General features: G+C 41.6%; 1 long non-coding RNA gene across 1 annotated transcript in view; it reads right to left on the bottom strand.

The window, feature by feature from the left end:
• Positions 1-1,528: 1,528 nt before the first annotated feature.
• Positions 1,529-16,707, bottom strand: part of LOC143924099 (uncharacterized) — a 56,598-nt gene continuing 41,419 nt past the window's right edge. Inside the window, exon 2 of the long non-coding RNA XR_013261818.1 lies at positions 1,529-2,116. This is a non-coding gene — a long non-coding RNA (uncharacterized LOC143924099). The remainder of the gene's footprint in view (positions 2,117-16,707) is intronic.

The raw sequence follows: 16,707 nt of genomic DNA, 5'->3' as shown, positions 1-16,707 counted from the left end.
ATACTACACTAGTCTGTCTATATATGGCCCTAGCCCATCCCATTACTGCCCTAACCTGCCCTTATACTGCCCTAGCCAGTCCCTTGGAATTTAACATAATGGTATTTCATATAATTGTGCATATAGACAAGGTGCTGTTGCATTTAAATCTGACTTCCTGATCAATTTCATTTTAGTTTTAATTGTTATATAATATAATCAATGTGGGGGCCTTTTGGTGGGCATAATTTTTTTTGGTGGTTTGAGGGCAGCATTTTATTCTTGGACCCAGGCAGCACAATGTCTTGGGCCAGCTCTGTACATATGCATTACCCAGGTTATTGTACCTTTTTACACTGTTGCCACAGACATTTTTCAACAGCCAGCAGAAGCAAACAATAACACTGAATTTAGGGAAAACTTGAATAAAGCAGAAATATCAATCCATGCTCAGGCTGATTACATTCTAGGAACACCAAATTTAGGCTAGGGACACTAATGCATTGAACAGGGTCTTTATGCAAAATTTTTGGGGGTTAGGGTTGAGCAGAGGGGTGGATTAAGTGACAGTATTAAGCATCCCATAGGTTATGCAATTTTCTTTCCTTCCACCATGGGTGGAAAATTGCTTGATTCCCCCATCAACACATTCGGTGTTGATGGGGAAAATCTCTCGCAGCGCTATTTTGTTCTGCCGACGGAGAGCCTTCCCTGCTATAGCTGCCGGCAGTGAATGCATTAAAAAAAATCTGACAGGCTGGTTGTGCTGAAGTTAGTTGATGGGTCGACTTCAGTACAATCAGCCTGCCCATAAGTAGATCGAATCTCAGCCTGTACCTGCTGAACCAGCCAACATTCGATCCATCTATAGCCAGCTTTAGGTTAATGATTAGCGTAAGGTTGCAGGTCAGGACATTTGTGTCAACACTTTTTTATACTTGGCTTTGAAAGACACAAAGAGAAGTATTGCTGAGTTCTAGGCGCTTAAAACAAAGCTTTTGCATTTTTAGATGGCTTCTTAGTGGCTTAAAGTTAGAGTGTAATGCTAAATTCCTATATAAACCAACCATTTTCAATCATAATCCAGATCCAAACACAGAACAGTGTTGAAATCCCCCAACTCCGCTATGGAGTTAGAGATTGAAATTAAATGCTGCTAAACCCCACTCGAAATATTTATACCGCTGATTACTTGCCAATAGTATCATGACTTAAAAAAATAAATAAATGCAAGCAATGTTTTCATTATGTCAGTCTGCTCTATAACACTGGCTTTACATGGGATGGATGTGCGTGAACACACCACTCCGTGATCTGAAATCTGTCGTATACTTATTAGAAACACTTCCAGCCAGTTATGCATTTCTTCTAGTCCTTCAAAGTAAGGCTGTTTTAAAAAAAGGAAAAAAGCAATGTTCCAAGCGTAGTACACTTTAGCAACCAATCAATAATCATGCCTTGCTGTCACTCCAAAAGTTTATTTCATACTCATCTTCCCTTCTTCCTCTATCTTAATGGCAGTTTTTTTTGTTTTGTTTTTTTGGGGGGGGGGGGGGGGGGTTAAACTTTTTGTTGGTATCCACTTTCCACAACTTTCTGATTCCTGTTCTCAAAGATGACATCCCGTTGGCCACCCCCACGAGCCCGCACCCAAAGCCACATAGGATAATGTCATAGGAGCTATGACTGTCTAATTGTGCTGCCCAATCTTGCACATATGCAGTAGAGGAGCTGGCTCTGACTTCTTGATAAATCACAGTCAGCTCCCAAATCCAAGATGGCAGTTCAGTTGATCCGCAGCAGTGAGAAGAATCATCTGTGAGTAAGCTAGTAGTGACCTCCATTGGCTGGTGTGTTTCTTAAAAGTCAGTAGCTACACTATTTGTCGCTGCTTATTTTAAATTTTTTCATAGCCGAGTGGTTTATCTTTAGGTATTTATTACTCTAAATTGGTAAAAGATGAACTTGAGTTGATTGTGCTCCACATTGGTTGTCCAAAGTACTTCAATCTATTTTTCTGTGCACTGTGCATAAGGATTCCAGAATGTATCTGTGATAATGTACTGACATTTTCCATTCTACATACTTGCTTTATGAGTTGAATTTCCTGAAAGCACATAATCTTTGGAGCATTCCCCTAGAAAAAAAAAAACATAAATTAAACTGCCTATAAAGATAAGCCTCATTAAATGCTGTGCACATCTTCTTGCATAAATGTTGCTGGAAGCATGTGTGGGTTTTTCTGTTTTTCCATTTTAATCGCAAGCTCTAAACAACGTCCGGGACACTTACCATTAACAAAGCAGAACTTTGGACTGATCCCAAACATATCTTATTTCTCAGGAAAAGGATGTAAAGGAGGTTACTCCAGTAGTTATAGAGAACAGTTTGCATTTCCAGAGATACTTACAGAACCTTTAGTAGAGGTCTGAAACATTTTTTAGCTTGTAATCAAGGTATTCACTGGGTAGGGCAGCAGGGTCAACTCCACACAGGTTGCAGAGAAGACCTGAGACTCGTTCTCAATAGAAAATGTTTGTTGTGGTGTATTGTAACATTTTCTGTGCTTGAAATCTGAAGGCAGTCAGGAGACATGCTCTTGAGCCAAAATGTAGATTCAATATTTAACAGGCATAAGACGCCTTAAAAGTGTAACTGTACTCTAAACAGATAGGAAGGTATATTATATTTATTTGTTTTAAACCCCTTTTCTTAGTTGCTTCCTGGTTTCTGGCCTAGGCCAAAATGATCACATATACAGTATATTGGCAAAATAATTGGGACCCCTACCTTTACACGCACATGAACTTTAATGGTATCCCAGTCTTAGTGCATAGGGTCCAGTATTGAGTTGGCCCATCCTTTGCAGCTATAACAGCTTCAACTCTTTTGGGAAGACTGTCCCCAAGGTTTAGGAGCAAGTCTATGGGAATGTTTGACCATTCTTCCAGAAGCGCATTTGTGAGATCAGGCACTGATGTTGGAAGAGTAGGCCTGGCTCACAGTCTCCACTCAAATTCATCCCAAAGGTGTTCTATCAGGCTGAGGTCAGAATTCTGTGCAGGCCAGTTGAGTTCCTCCACCCCCAACCCGCTCATTCACACTATATTAAAAAAAAGTATTGGGCCACCCCTCCAAATCATTTGGTGGAGGGGGGATTATGGTGTGGGGTTGTTTTTTGGGGGTTGGGCTTGGCATAAGGAGTCAGCATACCAAGACATTTTGGACAATTCCATGCGCCCAACTCTGTGGGAGCATGTTCCAACATGACTGCACACCAATGCACAAAGCAAGATCCATAAAGATTGAGTGAGTTTGGAGTAGAGTAACTTGACTGGTCTGTACAAAGTAGAGAATAAAATAACATTTTCAGGTTCTGGTGCTTAGATACAGTTGAGTCCTGCTTTAAGCCCCACCTGGAACATAATATAACACTTTAAAGAGTGCAGTGCCACCTAGTGTTTATATAGTATGTGACACCTGTGATACCTTTATGTGACCCAGCTGCTATATAGGAACACTCAAACTTTGTAAACTAGGTCATAAATATAGAAGCTACCGCTGCAGACACTTTTTTTTTTTTGAGGGTAAGATTTATGCTGTTGTCCTTATCCTTCCTTCATTATGCGAATAACCAGGAACAGGTGCCCCAAAATTCTTTGGTATGCTTGTTTTGAGTTAGTGACGCACCCATTCACTTGAATAGGTTACACATGGATGCTTTTTCCCCTTATCTCTATGCAGTTACACAGAATAATTGCACAATAATCACAAGCAATCAATACACACACAAAATTACTGAGATTACCATCATGTAAAGGACACATAGTCAATTCTAAGAACTTCATACATTAATGTGTCATTGTTAGGAACTGTCGCTATTCCTCAAACAGCACAAACCAGAGCCAGCCCTCCACAAAAAAATCTTTTAATCTGATTTGTGGTTCTAGGCCTAGGGCAATAAATGCAGTTCTCAGAAAAGCTCTTTTCTAAAATATTCTGTTGCAAATGATAAACCGCTTTCCCATGGTATAGTAAACCCCCAGAAAAGTGTGCATATTCAATGATGTCATGCAAATTATTATTTTTTATGATATCAAAAAAGCAAACAATGATTTCTGATTCTCTGTTATAGGCACTGCACTTTTCATATTGCTGTTTCTTTATGCACTGTCCTGCTAAAGGTTTTACTGTTACCAACTGAAGCTAAAATATCTCTTTAATATATAACCATCTACCATGGACATGAGTGTTACCACCTGTAAGCTGCCATGTCAGATTTTGCTTTACAATTACCAAGAGGATCAAACACATGACCATGTTTACTGGTGCCTGCCTATGGGTTAAAAAAAATAATGACTTCTCGCAATTTCCTAGAAGCAATTTTCTTGGGCAGGGGTAGGATTTTAAAGCTCTCCTAACAAGAGAAAGGGCTATCACTGCCTAAGGGGTCTACAAACACCATATGTATGTATACTGTTTTAAAGGTATACAAACTTTTATATACATATGATCAGTACAAGATGCTCATGCAGACAGTTTTAACTGCTGTCTCTGTGATAATAATATATTAGAACCATACGAACCATAGATAAGTGCTATACTGCAATACGTCACACATCAAAGTCTCATCAAGAGAATTTATGTTAACAATCTGGACGTTTTTTTTTTTCTTTGCCAAACATTAAATGACTTCATCTCTTTCCTCTACACATCTGTTGGCCAGGTTTTCTCAATTTAAGAACAGTGTCACTGTCACAGGCTGGGCTTCTTAGATCACAAAGAAAAAATAACTCAGCACAGAAGTCCATTTTTAATGATTCTTACAGTTTGGGTGGGAGGTGTAAATGGAAAATAAATGTGGAATTGTATATTTTGGCCTAGCGTTACTAACAGTCAGGAGTCTTCTCTGCCGTTACTCTTTGTGTTTCCAAAACTTTCCATCCTTAAAAGCTATGAGACTCCTTAGCAGCGGCACAAGACCGTTGAGATCGGTTTAAAAATAGAATGCAGTATAATAAGCATCTTGCATTAAGCAAAAACACAATGGTAGCCATAGGCATGATCTTGCTATCCGAAAAAAGCTTAGTCTGCTAGACTGAGCTATGTTACAGTTTAAAAACATATGTGTGCAATTAAAGGCAATGGTAAATCTTCTAGTTAGAATATGTAACAAGCGTATTTTTCCCTAAAGCTGACCACACACATTACAATATGACTGTACAATATTCTATAAATATGTTGCTATATATAGTGCTACAACCTATATGTAGCACCCATAGGCTGCTAGGGAGATTTCAGTTTGGCTCCTTCTGTAATCAGGGTAGCAGTAATTGTTTGGTCAGGACTGTTCAGGGCTTCACAGACTGGGAGTTTGATTGCTATCCCCTCGCTCTAGAAGAAGTTTCTGGAACTTAGAGAGGGGGATTTAAAATGACCAGCCTGAATATGAAGCAAGGCCTTGCCAATCCCTGGGAAGGTTTGCCCAGATGGTGGCTGGGATTAAATAGTATTGAGCCCTTATGGGATGGATCTGTGACCTGTGAGGAAGGAGGGGCACCTAGGGACTGAATGTGTGCAAGGATCCAAGGTGCCTTCTTACTTATACTCAACTTATACTCAAGCTAATGCATGGTCCTCAGCCGTGAACGTAGGTTGTTCCAGTCTGCCTTTAACTGTGCTCAAATTATTCCATGGTCCCCAGCCGTGAACCGTGGACTGCTCTAGTATAACAACACTAGTGTTATTGCTACTGTAAGGAAAGTGTTCTCTGGCAAAAATACCTGGTGTTTTGGAGTATCCCACATCACCCCAAATCCCCTTTCAAATTCGACTAGCAAATAAATGTTAAAAAGACAAACTTTAGGCTGATCAATGAGCTAGAGTGAATGGACAGTTGTTGCTGTGTGCCTGGTTGCCTTTGCACTGTTTTGAGGAAGAAGCTGTCTGATCTACAGTGGCCCTTCTGGGGGCTCGTCTGCAATTTCCATCAAGTGCATGCGGCCGTTGCCATTAACAACTAATAACAGGATTAAGATTTGGGGTGTTCTGTGGACTGTCCAGTGTATGTATGCACAGAAGAAGTTTTCCAAAATAATTTGCTACAGTTAAAATACCTGTCTGCCTGAGAAAGTGACTACCAGTGAGGGTGCATTTTTTAGTGGGAGGCAAAGAGTTAACTACCTGTACAGGAGGAGTCTCCTCAGCAGGAAGAGAAGTTGGCACCAGTGAGTTCCAGGGTGGAGTTGGGTGCTGCATGAGGGCAGAAGAGTAAAGGTCAGAGAGAGAGAGAGACATGCAAACAGCTGAGGCTGAGCATGCATAGCTGAGAAAGCCCCTACTCCCCTCTTCCAGATGAAACAAAAAAAAAATGCCAAAGAAGACTCCTGGGATATACGACATCATTTTGGCCCAGGCCAGAAACCAGGAAGCAACTGAAGAAATGTAAAGAAAAAAAGCTGAAAACAAGTAAATATAATATACATCCCTATCTATTTACTATGCTAGCAGCATAAAGATTAAAAATAATGTTGGTTTAGAGAGTTTAGTTCTGCTTAGAGTTAAGTTTATACTATATAAGAATGAATAAAACTAAAGCCTTGTTTATCAAAAATGCACAAAAGTATCTAAAACTATAATCAACACCTTATTAATAGAGGCTAATAACAAAGTGTTTCTGAGGTAGACATGGGCGCCGTCCAAAAAATTATTTTGTTTTGTTCCCTTTCGTTCCGTACGAGAAAAAAAAATCGTACAAAATTCAAATCGTAATATGTCTACGAAATGCGAATTTTCGTGATTCGTAAACTTTTCGCTAAATAACGAAAGTTTGTTATGATGAATTTATCATTATGAGGGGCTCCCACCATCCCTGTGCTGTACTGACTTCCTTGGTTTTTAACCTTTAGTATCGTTACATTTTCGTAATAAAAATGAAAGTTCATTATGATGTATTTATCTTTATGAGGGGTTCCCACCATCCCTGTGCTGTGCTGACTTCCTGGGTTTTTAACCTTTAGTATCGTTAACTTTTCGTAAAAATAACGAAAGTTCATTATGATGAATTTATCATTATGAGGGGTTCCCACCATCCCTGTGCTGTGCTGACTCCCTGGGTTTTTAACTTTTAGGTTTGTTAACTTTTGTTAACAATTCAGAATGTTCGCTATGATGAATTTATCATTATGAGGAGTTCCCACCATCCCTATGCTGCGCTGACTTCCTCTGATTGGTGAACAAAACACCAGTCATGTTTCTGTTAATTTGGATCCGAAATTCCAAAATTAATTTAGTATTTGGTATGAAATTCGTAAGCATAGAAATTTCCATAGGGTTCCCACCATCCCTGTGCTGACTTCCTGGGGTTTTAACTTTTAAGTTCAATAACTTTTCGTAGCAATTATGAATTTTCGTTATGATGAATTTATCATTATGAGGGGTTCCCACCATGCTTGTGGTGACTTCCTGGGTTTTTAACTTTTAGGTTCGTTAACTTTTCGTTAATTACCAATTTACTTTATGAATTTGGATCCGAAATCCGTAAACGAAATTTCGTAAGTCGTTCGAAATTCGTATGCATAAAAATTCGTATTTCGGATTCGTACTATTGTACGAATTTTCGGAAATTGGTACGAATTTTCATTTTGTATGAAACTAATCGCGCATGTCTATTCTGAGGTGGTTATATAGTTCTAGCTAGGATAGCTTTGTGGGTCCCAGGAGCCTCCCCCCACTGTTTTAGAGGTCGTGGTTGGGAGGATTTAGCTTTTCACATATTCTCCAAAAGTCAAAAGATTTTGGATTCACACCTATAATCTAATGTACACTCTCACAGGAGTCAACCTCATTAAATTCCCACAACAGGCATTACTCAGTTGTCCATTGGGGGGTGCCCAAAACCACAAAAAAATTGATAACATTTCTTTTTATAGCTGCAAGAATCACTATAGCAAGATTGTAGAAATCCCCCATGGTCCAGCTTGAATTAGATAAAAGCCAGGATAACTTGGATCATGATCAATGAATGTCTTTCGGTGCTATTACATGATAAGATGCCTTTGTAGTACCCTCTAGTGCTAGAAGTGTAGATAGTTTATTTTGTTTGTGATAGTGCCGGTAAATTTTCACAGGCTTGACTGGCAGCCAAGCCCGTCTGTGTTTTTGTCCTTGGTTGGGCAAAAATCCAGGGAGAGCTGGATGACTCACAGGGCGCATCACTGAGACCTCTACCCTACTTCTCGAATATTCTGAGGACCCCATCCAATCCCCAACTTTGATTGGCAGGGGGTAGGCCCCCTAAAATACTCTGGGTCAGGTGGTTGTTCAGATGAAAGCTGGGGATGGAGTGTTAGGCTGTTGTGGCCTTTGAGGGAGCTCCCCAGTCTGGAGGGGGGTGACCTTGGTCCTTGGCTCTATGTGGACAGGACACTCTCAAGATACACATAGCTGTCCTGGACAGGAGGCACTGGGAGGGAGGGAGCAAGGAGACGACAGCTGGAGAACACTGCGGGATGTCCTGCCCCCTGCCACCTTTCTCCCCACCCCTCAATATATACACGCCAACTGTTTTGTCTATGCATGGGACGAAGGGGCGGAGCCTCGCATATTGGCCCATATTTGACAGCTCTCACTCATTGCAGTCGAATGCTCCCGGCTTGCCGACTAATGACTGGCTGGCTGGATAGATGTTTACACTGAACTACATCTGAACTACATGTGAACAACAACAGCCCAATTCCCAGCTCAACTGGCCAACCAATCTGCTACCAACCAAATTATCCTGTCTAACAGTTCGCTTTAAAAACAGGGGTTTAGTTAGCACACATTTGCAAATACATGCGTAATCTGCAGTCCTAACTCTTGTAAATTTATGAGATCCTCCACAGTAGAAGCTCCTGGCTGTGAAGGCCAGTTAAAGACACCCGGTAAGGTGCTAAATGTGGCAGCAGAGGGGGGGGGGGGGCAGGAATTAAATAGGCAGAGCTTTCCCTTTTGGGTGGAGCTTTGCTTCAAGTCCTTGAAGTTGTTCTCAATATGTTTTATCCCCAAAACCTTTGGGGATAACTGCAGTCTCCAATGCTTTGACCAATCTTCCAGCAATGCCAAATCACGTTCCATGTTAGACACCTCCAGGAATGTCAACCCTTGCCCAACAAACCTTTAGTTATATTACTTACAAATAGATTAAGTAGAACAGGACCCAGTACAGAGCCTTGTGGTACCCCACTAGTGATGGTCTCTATTCTAAGTGAACCCCATTTACAACCACACTCTGGGATCTATCCTTTAGCCAACTGCATATCCACTGAACCACCCAAGAATTAAGTCCTAGCTTGTACAACATTTGTATTAGATCATTATGTGGAATTGTATCAAATGCCTTGCTGAAATCAAGATATCCTAAATCCATAGCACCTCCCTGGTCCAAAACAATTGTAATATAGTCAATAAATTCAGATTAGTCTGACATGATCTGCCCTCAGTAAAGCCATGCTGCTTTGGGTCCAGTAAGCTATGTATTTTTAGGTGATCAATGATCCTTCTTTTTAGGAATGATTCCATTAACTTGACTACAATTGATGTTAAACTCACTGGTCTGTAATTGCCATATTCTACCTTGCTGCCCTTCTTGTGGATAGATACAATATATTAGCTGTCTGCCAGTCATGTGTGCCCTCTAGAGTGGACAGGGGTGTGCCCTGTAATATTTGTCTCCTTAAAGAGGAAGTAAACCCTGATGAGTTTACTTCCTCTTTAATTCCCTGCAAAGGCAAAGCATAATGGACTACTATGCATTGCATAGTAGCCCATTATGTGTCACTTACCTGACACAGGAGCCAGCGATGTCACCGCTGTCCCCTGTAGTCCGGCGCATCCATCTTTTCGGTGGGCTCTCGCAGCTCCGCCGCTGTAATTCGGCGAAGCCGCGATGACGTCACTCCCGCGCATTCGCACGGGAGCCAACACGCGCGGCAGCTCCGTTGTTGGAAATGCCACGCTCAGTGCACCTGCGCGCCGCTGTCTACGGCGCATGCGTCGTAGACAGCGGTGCCTGTCTTCGGGCAAATATCTCCTAAACCGTATAGGTTTAGGAGATATTTCTTGGACCTACAGGTAAGCCTTAATCTAGGCTTACCTGTAGGTCAAAGTGGTTTGTAAGGGTTTACAACCACTTTAAGACACAGCAGGCCACAGATCAGGGTACAGGGCCTTGCCACACCAGTCCCAGTATCTCTAGACGAGTGTAAGCCAGCAACAGTGTTCTTGATCACAGCCACACCAGTGCCAGTAGTGCCAGTAATGCAAATTAGTGCAGTCAGCAATGGTGTACCGGATCATCCCCACATCAGTACAGTGTCACTGCAGCCGGCAACAGTGCAGCCGGAAACAGTGTTTCTGATTACTGCCACACCAGTGCAGTGTTGTCTATACTGACTCTGGCCTGTTTGCTGACCATGTCTCTGCCTGCTGCCTGAACTTTCCCATCTGTACATCCCACTTACTATGTTCCTGTGAGACACCAGTCTCAGCCATTGCTTGTAGACACCTGCACTCCTGGAACCACTTGAACTTTTTGGTTTTCCCTTTGTTTAGCTTTCTTTACTTCTTGGCCAATGAACATAGCAATTCCTGGGGGCAACCACATACCAGTAGGCTAGGATTGCTTAGCTTATAGAAATGTGGATTGCTATAGGTGACACCACACTAAGCTATATTCCCTGACCACTCGTACAAAGGTGAGTATTAAAGTACACTGCTTTTAATACAATGTTGTTTGGTTTTTGTGATACACAGCATACAAGGTCTGCTAGATAATCAGTCTAAACACTGAAAAAGTATTACACATACTCAGGAAGAGTAGCAGAATGTGTTTTGGGGTGTAATTCTAAATCCTCGGTACAGTAACTTACAGAAGTGAGTACACCCCTCCCATTTTTGTAAATATTTTATTATATCTTTTCATGTGACAACACAAGAAATTACACTTTGCTACAATGTAAAGTAGTGAGTGTACAGCTTGTCTAACAAGGTAAATTTGCTGTCCTCTTAAAATAACTCAACACACAGCCATTAATGTCTAAACCCCAGGCAACAAAAGTGAGTGTACCCCTAAGTGAAAATGTCCAAATTGGGCCCAATTAGCCATTTTCCCACCCCTTGTCATGTGGCTCATTAGTGTTACAAGGTCTCAGGTGTGAATGGGGATATAAATCAACAAAACAGTCCTTCAGCGCTAAAAATGGCAATCATAAAAAGTCCTATTGTGTCATAATCAATATGTGAAAATTCTCTGGGACCCAGTGCAGCTGCTAACTTCTGGAAAAAGTTCATAGCAAAAATATACAAAAAACAGCGCTCAATAGGACCAGAAGTTAATAAGCTGATCGTAATAATGTAAATGTAAGTTCATTTAATTGGGTGCACAAAGGATTAAAATTCACAAAAGTCAGATGAAAAGATTCAAAATCAAAATCAAACTCAGTCAGATAAAATCATATTCATCGTTGGAATATTACGAAATTAGTAATTACAATACCGCCATGGATCCTGATGATAAGGGGTTAACCTCAGCCAAAAATGTTGCAAATCTTGGTCCGGAAGTAGAAAAAAACTCAATGACTCGATATGCAGGAACAGATGACAATGGAGAGACACCGCTCTCACACCTGCAGCCGCTGGCCTGATGGTAGGAATCACTCACGCTCTGTCCCAGGAGTTGTACTGTAGCCAAAGCTGCCCTAGAACCTCAGCGGCCGACAGGCAGATCAAACAACCAGATGACTGACGTCCTAGGGAGCACTCTGTAGGGCGAAAGGAGAATCCAATAACTGAAAGACTGGGTCAAAGCCGGAAACCAAGGAATAGCTAGGCGGTATGCAAGCTCGATTGTTGCCGTGACGACTGTGACTTACATGTTTCGCACGCCTGCGCTTTGTCAAAGGAGGAGCAGGTGTGTTAAATTTGGTGTTATCGCTGTCACTCTCTCATACTGGTTACTGGAAGCTCAACATGGCACCTTATGGCAAAGACCTCTCTGTTGAGCTGAAAAAAAGAATTGTTGCTCTACATAAAGATGGCCTAGGCTATAAGAAGATTGGCAAGACTCTGAATCTGAGCTGCAGCACGGTGGCCATGACCATACAGCGGTTTAACAGAGCAGGTTCCACTCAGAACAGGCCTCGCCATGTCAACCAAAGAAGTCGAGTGCATGTGCTCAGCGTCATATCCAGAGGTTGTCTTTGGGAAATAGACGTATGAGTGCTGCCAGCATTGTTGCAGAGGTTGAAGGGGTGGGGGTCAGCCTGTCAGTGCTCAGACCATACGCCACACACTGCATCAAATTGGTCTGCATGGCTGTCGTCCCAGAAGGAAGCCTCTTCTAAATATGATGCACAATAAAAACAGGAAACAGTTTGCTGAAGACAAGCAGACTAAGGACATGGATTACTGGAACCATGTCCTGTGGTCTGATGAGACCAAGATAAGCTTATTTGGTTCAGATGGTGTCGAGCATGTGTGGCGGTAATCAGAGGAACAGTACAAAGACAAATGTGTCTTGCCTATAGTCAAGCATGGTTGTAGGAGGGTCTGGGGCTGCATTAGTGCTGCCGGCACTGGGATACTGAGATACAGTTCATTGAGGGAAACATGAATGCCAACATGTACTGTGACATACTGAAGCAGAGCATGACCCCCTCCCTTCATATACTGGGTGGCAGAGCAGTATTCCAACATGATAACAACCCCAAACACACCTTCAAGATGACCACTGCCTTGCTAAATAAGCTGAGGGCAAAGATGATTGACTGACCAAGCATGTCTTCAGACCTAAATCCTATTGAGCATCTGTGGGGAATCCTCAAACGGAAGGTGGAGGAGTACAAGGTCTCTAACATCCACCAGCTCCATGATGTCATCCAGTGGAAACCTGTGAAGCTCTGGTGAACTCCATGCCCAAGAGGGTTAAGGCAGCACTGGAAAATAATGGTGGCCACACAAAATATTGACACTGTGAGCCCAATTTGGACATTTTCACTTAGGGGTGTACTCACTTTCGTTGTCATCAGTTTAAGCATGAATGGCTGTGTGTTGAGCTATTTTGAGGGGACAGAAAATTTACACTGTTATACAAGCTGTACACTCACTACTACATTGTAGCAAACTGCCATTTCTTAAGTGTTTTCACATGAAAAGATATAATAAAATATATACAAAAATGTGAGGGGTGTACTCATTTTTGTGAGATACTGTATGTCCATGCTGTGTGTGAGAAATATCTTTATATATAAAAATAAGTTTTCATTTTCTTTCCGCATTTTCCAAAACTATGTGATAGAAAATGTAATCTTTAAAAGACTCAACATCCCTCCTTAAAAATACCTTGGGGTGTTTTCCATCACAGGCCCCTCCCCCTTAGGTAATACAAAGTGTATATACTGCGTTATTGATAATATTGAGTGAAAAAAACCTGTGATGGTAAAAAAATCAGCGACACAAACATGCGATACAATCATGTGCAAAACTTTGAAAAGTAAAAATAGTCACGCTAATAAATGGCGCAAACAAATTATGAATCAAACAAGCAAAAAAACTCAATACATGAAATAATATATAACTCCTGTGTGATAAAAATGCAATAGTGACACATATAACTCAAGAGTCTCTTGTAAAGGAAAAAGTGAATAAAACTGACTTATAGAATATAGTCTCTATAAGGATGGTAGATATATCAAATTCTGCAATGATACAACTGTGAAGGAGAGGAAGAATTCTCAAAGTTTCCAGCCGCCACCAAGATAGAAGGTAGAATCCCTCCATGGTGCAAGGGGCAGAAAAAATTAATACTCTTACTGGAAGATGTGGACCTCCTATTATAGCGAGGTCATATATGCCAGCAGATATAGCCCTCTGCAGGGACTGAGGATGGTCCTGGACCAAGATGTATGGATCAGCCACGGACATCCTCCTCACTCACTGGCCACCATCTGCCCACTTACTTCCAAAAATGTCGATCTCCAAGAATGAGCGTGGAGCAAGTAAAGGAAATAAAAGCTCCAATGGTGTTCAAACTAACGCCCCTGGTTTCCGGGGTCATGTGAGGCGTGATGACGTCATCATGCCTCACGTGACCCCAGGACCACAGGCATTCGTTTGAAATTTATATTGCCAGCAAATGCTTTTAAAGCTGTTATTGTAAAATTTTATGGACAATTTTTTATAAATAATTGAGCAGTGTTTTTAAACGACAGCGCACCATTGGAGCTTTTATTTCCTTTTCTTGCTCCATGCTCATTTTGGGAGGTCGACATTTTTGGCAAGTAAGCGGGCGTTTGGTGGCCAGTGAGTGAGGAGGATGTCCGTGGCTGATCCATACATCTTGGTCCAAGACCCACCTCAGACCCTGCAGAGGGCTATATCTGCCAGCGTATATGACCTCGCTATAATAGGAGGTCCACATCTTCCGGTAAAAGTATTCCTTTTTTCTGCCCCTCGCACCATAGAGGGATTCTAACTTTTCTCTTGCTGGCGGCTGGAAACTTTGAGAATTATTTATCTCCCTCCCCCATAGGGCCTGTGTGACCAGCGCACATTGAGCACATTGGCAATATTTAACTAATTACCATATATGTTATGGTCAGAAAGCACTAAAGGAATCAAAAAGCTCTCTAACCGAACCAGTGGCAATATGTAAAAATTCACTATGCTCTACTCTACTCCTTTAGAAAAACAAAAAACTCTAACATGAGAGACATGGAAGACTGCGCCACTGGTGTGGACAGACACCTAATAAGCAATATCATTGAATTGGGACTTGGCAAAGCTGTGACCAGCAGCTACATTGTATTGAGAGAAATACACTGGAGGCTCCAGTTTGCTGACTGCTTAGAGTTTCTGTATTCATTCTGCTCCTTTGAACACTGCAAGAGGACAGTTCAAGTAAAGATCACCTTCACCTTTTTTTAGCCCTTGTACACACGGTCGGAGAATCCGTCGGAATGTGTCCTATCGGACCGTGTTGTCGGATAATCCGACTGTGTGTGGTATGCATTGGACTGATTCCGTCGGAATATGCGTCGGACCCAATTTTCCAACATGTTGGAAATATTTTCCGACCAACTGGTTCGATCGGACATACTCCGATCATGTGTAGCAAATTTTGATCGGACCAAGTGCCACGCATGCTCAGATCAAATTCCTACATCAAAGCTATTGGCTACTAGCCTGAACGTAGTCCCATCGTAACGAAATTACGTCATCACGTTCTGAATGATCGGATTTTTCGACAACTTAGTCCGACCGTGTGTATGCAACAGTTTCGGACAAGATCCGACGGACAAAATCCGACGGGCAAAATCCGACGGATTTGGTTGTGGAAATCTCCGACCGTGTGTACAGGGGCTAACAGTTTACCCATGTTTCTTCCTCCTCTGTGCTCCTGTTACATAATTGGACATTGACATTTTTTCCCAACTAAATATCTTTTTAGTGGGGCCTGGCCCCACACTTCCGACTTCCTCTCCTAGCTCCTGTGCTAGAACGACAACCCCACCACCTGAAGCTCTTGGGATAATGCCTTCACGCATCTCCAGCAAACTGTGCACGTGCCACCACACATCACCAGGAGCTGGCTGCAGAAGCTGCCAGCCTCCTGATGATGTCAATAGAGAAAATATGGTGTGAGATCCTTCATGTGTCAGCAGGACGCCAGGTTACACCAAACAACGTTGGATTCACTGGGCATGTGAGTATGTTTTTTGAGGACAACCCATCAGTTAAGGTGAGAAGGGAAGGGCAGAGTAAAGCACCTCATTACCTGTCCTGTTATTAAATTAAATTAAAGTTCCCCCCCCCCCTTTTTTTTCCTCTTCCCCTTCTTTCTCCCTTTTGCCTTGTTTCCTTCCCTATACCTTTTGACCATCATCAGCTAAATTATAAGTCTGTTTAACTGATTATACACTGAACACTCTGTTATGTTGAGATGTGCGATGCGCTGTTGTATCGCACCATTGTTTGTTTCATGTATTTAATGGTGATAAATAAAAACTTACCTGTTAAAAAAAAAAATTAAATTAAAGTTAAAATTGCTACAATATTTGTTATTGCCATAGCATTTTTCAGTTTATGTTTTAGTCAACATTTTGGAATCTTGTGTTGCAAACATATCTGGAACAGGTCGCATTTATACAGAAATTAAATTTGTTTTGTTTTTTTAAGTAAACACATATGAACTGGGGCGAAACCACACTGTCGTTTTCTTTACAAAAAAATCTGATTCTTATTATAACTTATTTTGCATCAATAGCCAATAGACACGTACCAGGAATTTTACAGCTGTATTGCCAGATCTTAGAAAAAGGCACAAGAAAGATTGTGAAACTGGTGTGACACCACTGACACTGAGACTGGTCTGAATGGGGCAAAGTGATGAGTAGCAGAACCAGTGATGAGTACAAGAGAGGTGCCTATTTCAGTAGAGCCTTCCCCGAGACTGCTCTGCGCCATGGCATTTGTGCCAGATAAACTGCCCTATTATTAAAACCAGTTTCAGTTTCAAACTGCTTTTGCTTCAGTTTGTGTTTTTTTTTTTTTTTGATTTTCTAAATTTTGGCATGTTGGTAAATTCTTATCTGGAATTTCTGGCAAAGTTGACTCTTTGGTACAAACATTTCCAAAGAAATTCAATTTCCTTTTTTGCTTTCTGTTTTGAAAGGAACATCTGGAAACAAA

Source organism: Lithobates pipiens, unplaced genomic scaffold, assembly GCF_037356315.1.
Source record: "Lithobates pipiens isolate NorthernLeopardFrog02 unplaced genomic scaffold, aLitPip1_a1.2 Scaffold_22, whole genome shotgun sequence".
Lineage (NCBI taxonomy): Eukaryota > Metazoa > Chordata > Amphibia > Anura > Ranidae > Lithobates > Lithobates pipiens.
Note: the sequence above shows the minus strand (reverse complement) of the source record. Positions and strands in the feature narration are given on the sequence as shown.